Source organism: Procambarus clarkii, unplaced genomic scaffold, assembly GCF_040958095.1.
Source record: "Procambarus clarkii isolate CNS0578487 unplaced genomic scaffold, FALCON_Pclarkii_2.0 HiC_scaffold_107, whole genome shotgun sequence".
In the NCBI taxonomy this organism is placed as follows: domain Eukaryota; kingdom Metazoa; phylum Arthropoda; class Malacostraca; order Decapoda; family Cambaridae; genus Procambarus; species Procambarus clarkii.
In genome coordinates this window covers 240,155-245,942 of record NW_027189140.1, presented here as the reverse complement: position 1 = coordinate 245,942, position 5,788 = coordinate 240,155, and positions in this window count along the sequence as shown.

Here is a 5,788-nt window from a genome sequence, read left to right as displayed (position 1 = left end):
CTCAGTAAATACCGAGACGTGCTCGGAGGGAGATGGCGAAGCATCTCATAATGAATACCATCGGAGCCCGCCGCCGTAGAACCGCAGAGGGCCAGGGCAGAACGAAGTTCAGAGAGAGAGAAGGGATCATTATAGGGAAGCTGAAGATGAGTGCAGAAATCTAAAGGACGAGACTCAAGGACAGGTTTACGAAGAAGGAAAGATTGGGGAAGATGAAGACCAGAGCTAACAGAAGAAAAGTGGGAACCCAGTTCGGAAGCGACCTGCAACGGGTCCGCCACAAGAGTATCATGGAGGTGAAGGACCGGTGAAACATCGGGAACGAACTTACCCGCTATCTTGCGGATACGCTTCCAGATCTGGGCCAGAGGGGTTTCGGACGTAATTGTTGAGACATAAGATGCCCAACATTCACGTTTAGCCGTACGGATGGCCCTACGGGCCACCGCACTCGCTTTCCGAAAGAAAAGAAAAGAATCGGTCGTCTGCCTACGGCGGTGCCTCTTCCAGGCTGCACGCTTACAGCGGACAGCCCGAGCACAGTCCGCATTCCACCAGGGAACGCACTTCCGTGGACCCCGAGAGGAAGAGCGAGGAATAGAGCGGAGGGCAGCGTTGAAGACAGTGTCATGAAAAAGAAGGAGAGCGCGAGAGAGGGGCAGAAGGGAGAGGTCAGAGAGAGTAGCACTGAGGGAAAATAGGGTCCAGTCCGCCTTAGCAAACTGCCACCTAGGGAAAGAGAGGGAAGGGCGAAAAGAGAAAAAGGAAACAAGGATGGGGAAATGATCACTTCCATGGAGGTCATCAAGAACCTGCCACGTGAAATCTAAGTAAAGAGAAGAAGAGCAGAGAGAAAGATCAAGACAAGAAAGGGTGCGAGTCCGAGAGTCCAAATGAGTGGGCTCACCAGAATTCAGAAGAGACAGGGAAGAAGAGAGGAGAAACGGCTCAAGGAGGCGACCCCGGGTATTCGTCAGAACATCACCCCAAAGAGAATGACGACAATTGAAGTCACCCAGCAGGAGCACAGGCTCCGGCAAGGAGTCTAGGAGGTGTTTCAAATCAGGAAGAGAGAGCGGGACACTCAGGGGGAGGTAAATGGAACAAACTGTGTACCATTTCCCCACAAAGATACGAGCAGCAGAACAATGGAGAGGCGAAGGAAAAAGTAAAGGAACAAAGGGAACATCAGCCCGAATCAAGAGAGCAGAAGAATTAGAAGCCCCAGCAATGGCTGGGGGGGGGGGGGAGAGAAAGGAATAGCCACGAAAACGACCAGGACGAGCACCAAGCATTGGCTCCTGGAAACAGACACAAAGGGGCGAAAACCGCAAAATCAGAAGTTGGAGTTCGAGGTAATTGGCGGAATAACCTCGAACGTTCCATTGAAGAATGGACAACGACGAGAAGAGAAAGGACAAAAACAGAGAACAAGGAAGAAACAAAGGCGAAAGAGCAACAGAGCACGTTAAAGAATATCAGGGTCGGGATCAGGGTCAGCAAAGTCAGGGTTAGGGGGCAAGGGTAAACTGAGCAAAGACGGAGGGAAGGAAACGGGAGAACAGATCAGAGGTGGGCGGGCAGGGTCCGGAGGAGGAGGAGGAAGAGGAGGAGACAACGGAGAGGAGCAGTCAAGGACAGCAGCAGGAAGAGGGGGAGTAGAAAGAGGGGAGCGCACCCCAGCAAGAGCAGCAACTGAAAGGGAAGCAGGGGCCAAAGAAACCCCCATAGCAGGAACAGGGGGCGCAAGCATTGAAACGGAAGGGGAAGGAGCAACAGAGCCAGAAGGAGGAGCTGAGGAAGAAAGCGAAGCCTTCTTACCCGCCGGGGAAGAGGAAGGAGAGGAGCCAGGCTTACGCTTCTGACTTAAAGAGACCGGTGTCCCAGCAACTACGTACCGGGCAACGGATTCCAGTGTCTCAACAGGAGAAGCCGAACGAGAGCACACACGACGGCCGTTAGGAGAGCGATGGACATCCGCCCGCACCGACAGGCGGTGGGGAGAGCCGATAGATGGAGGAAGAGGATGGGAAGGAGGATCGGAGGGGGACGAGGAAGAAGACACAGAAGACACGACAGACCGGGTAGAAGGAAGGGGAACCCCAGACAGAGGACCAGGAGGAGGATCCTTCGGGAGAGAACCCAAAGGGACAGAGGAGGGGGCAGTGGGCGCATCAGGGTCCAAGGCCCGGAAACGGTTGTGAGTCTGAGGAAGGCGGGAAGGACGAGGAGAGGAAGAGCGCAACACGCGAGCATAAGAGATATTAGCATAAGGCGGGAGCCGGCGAACCTGGCGCCTCGCCTCAGGAAAAGATAAACGCTCCCGGTGCTTCAAGTTGAGGACGGCTGCCTCAAGCTTGTAATGGACACACGCACGGGAGAAGGTAGGATGGGCCTCACCGCAGTTGAGGCAACGAGCCTGGGGAGAAGCGCACTCCGACTTAGAGTGACCTTCGCCACCACACAAAGGACAGAGAGAGACAGTCCGGAGCAGCGGAGGGCACCATGCCCAAACCTCCAGTACTTGTTGCAGAGCCGAGGAGAAGGAATGTACTCCTGGACAGAGCACCTGGCACCAGCAAGAATGACAGAGGGTGGAAGGGTCCTACCATCAAAGGTAATCTTCACAACCCGGAGGGGTTGACGGCGACTACCACGAGGGGGACGAGTAAACGTGTCCACCTGGAGAATAGAATGGCCCTGGGCAGCGAGGATATGTCGAATATCGTCGTGGCAGTCGCGCAGGTCCCGAACACCGGTCGCAACATGGGGCGGGAGCAAAATAGTGCCAACACTGGCATTCAACTGAGCGTTCTTCGAGACCCGAACGGGGATCTCGCCAAGGCAGGATAAGGCAGTCAAGCGGGAAGCAGCATCCTGAGAAGGAGCAGCAACGACACGTGTACCGAGACGAGTGGGGTTGAAAGTAATGGAGGCATCCACGGAATCAATGAGATGTCGATGGAGGGAGAAATCGTCAGGAGGCGCAGAATCAAGAGGGAGATGATCAAAATATTTGGCCCACGAAGCGGGACCAAACAAGGCTTGATAGGTAGCAGAACTGGAAGGAATCGAGCGAGGGCGGCCGTGACGAGGACGGCGGTGAGAACCCCCAGAGAGAGAGGGGTTAAAAGGCGCAGTAGTTACAACTAGAGAAGGAGCCGCGCCAGGGGACGAGGTAGTCACCACTGGGGGCTTGGGGCTCGACCCAACCACAGAGGAGGGAGGGGAGCCAGAGGAAGGAGTCAGAGAGGCCAAAGGAGGAGCAAGGTCGGGGCCCAATGCAGCGGAGGCTACAGAGCCCGGTCTTCCAATACGGACCGACTCGGGGGCTTGGTCGCCCACCCCACGAGCCTGAGAAGGTAAACCAGAAGAAGCCGAAACAGGGGTTATCATCTTGACGAAAAGAAGAATTCACTCACGAATGTGCCCCCACACCCACCATGGAGCCACAATTAGAGGCAGGACACCCAACAAGAAGCTATCGCCGATCTTGTCGGGGCCTCCTAGGGGTGCGTTGTGAGTATACGCCCCACAAACGCCACCTTAAGAAACCGACAGTCCGTCGAGATCGGGTTCAGTGACGAAGTGGGGATTGACAATAAAAGGTTCCCCTCGCTCTCGACGTCGGGTACTGCAGTTCTACGGGTGCAAGAGTATGCCTCCTCAAGCACCCGGGCGTCAAAATAGAAGAAGTCCAAGGGAAGAACCAGAACGAGCAAAAGGTCGGCAGGAAACGGCAAGCAGATAGGAGAAGAGGGGGGAGAAAAACGAAACAGAAGGAAAAGGACAGAGGACTGTCCCAAGGAGCATCACACTCCGGCAGCCGCCCACTAAGCCCCCACACGGCGACAACGAGCTGAGCGGGGAGGGGGTGAGAGAGATAAGTAAGTATATTAAAGCACATTGTTATATTAAAGCTCTGATTGATTACATTGACAGCTTGATTAGTAATTTAAACAAGATTAATAGATACCATACAGCAGATTGACAGCACATATGAGACAGCAATGATCACAATGGTAAAGATGTTCAGAATGGGTACATAAAGATTGGGAGATTGGGTAGCAAAAGATACAGATAAACAAGATTTATAAACACCATACAATAGAATGGTAGCACATATAAGAAAACTGCAATGATCTCAATGGTAAAGATGTTCAAATTGGGAACAAAAAGGTTGGGAGATTGGGTAGCAATAGATACAGTGCAATTTAAGGCAAAAAGAGAAAAACTATGAAGATGAAATTAGGTACTTTTTAGTATTGATTTTGAATGATGTAAAAGTTGGACAGCTTTTCAATTCAGTAGGGAGTGAGTTCCATAAACTGGGTCCCTTTATTTGCATAGTGTGTTTACACAAATTAAGTTTAACTCTGGGGATATCGAAGAGATATTTATTTCTGGTGTGGTGATAATGGGTCCTATTACATCTGTCCAGTTATCTCTTAGAATTACGTAGGTAAACAACAAATGTAACATATTTGTTTACTACAATGTCGGTGCTGGCTGTAGAAGTTGAAAAAACATTGTTTTACTTCGAAATATACTAATTTTATAAGAAAATTTGACGTAAATAGGAGGCAGTAGAGCTCCGATAAGCCAGCGCGGTCCGTCTAATTACCAAAAACTACCACATGCTACACACGCTTCAGAAAACTTCCTGGCAATACGTTAGTAATGAATAAATATGAATAAATACCTCCCAGACTGATCCGCCAGGGCGCCCTGCCCTACTCAATTTGCTTTAAGGTACAGTGCTGTTTCCATTACAAATTTAGTCAGGACTGTCCCCAGTGTCCGGCGTGTGCCTAGCGCCATCCCCTCGCGGTCCGTGCATCCCGCCCTAGCAAGTTCCCAAGGGTCCTCAGCCCCGTCACACCTGTCTTGGGGTCTGCCGGTGCGCCCTTCAGGTCCGTGCCCGGTGGGGCCCCTCTCTGAGAGGCCCAGCGTCGCCTGGTGGCGTGCCACGTGGCCAGGTTTTGGAGTCCTCTGTCCCTATGGCCGGCCTTAAGGCCCTGAGTTCCCGCTGCGCCCTAAGTGTGTGGGGCCACCCCCTGCTGCCGCAATGCCCCTTGGCAGGTGTTGTCTCGCGCCGTGCCCCTAACAGACCGTGCCCCGGTTTTGCTTGCTCCCAGGCGTGCCCTAGGGGCACCCGTTTGCCTGCGCCCTAGTGGGCGGGCAGGCGGGCTCACGCATCGTGCACAGGTGCTGGACCGTTTGGCGGCGCTGTGGTCATGCCCAATAGTTGCATGCCTGTAGGCGTGCCCTAGGGTCCTCGGACTGTGAGGTGGCCTGGCGTCCCCTTGTGGCGACGCCATGTGGTCAGTTTGCATGCATGCGAGAACAAGAGTAAGTAAGTAATTATCAAAAGAAGGCACCAAACCGGGAAGGCTATGTAGCATCATCAAATGCGCAAATAATCAGAGGACGCTAAATATCACCAAGGATGCCAATACGAGAACAAAAACGCATAAGGCGAACGATATCAAAAGTATCCGAGTCACCAAGAATTCTATTGAGGGACAGGTGACCGCGAGGGGCGGTCGGAAAGCAAGACACACGCTCGTCCTGGAAGTCAGGACATTCAAGAAGGACATGCACAACTGTAAGAGGGACAATGCAACTAGGACAATAAGGAGCAGGGCGGCGCTCCATCAAGTGACCATGGGTTAAGCGAGTATGGCCAATACGCAACCTCGCCAGAGCTGTTTCCCACCGCCGGTTACGGTGGAAGGAGGACGGCCACGAGGAAACACAACATTTAAGAGTACGTAATGGGGCCTCG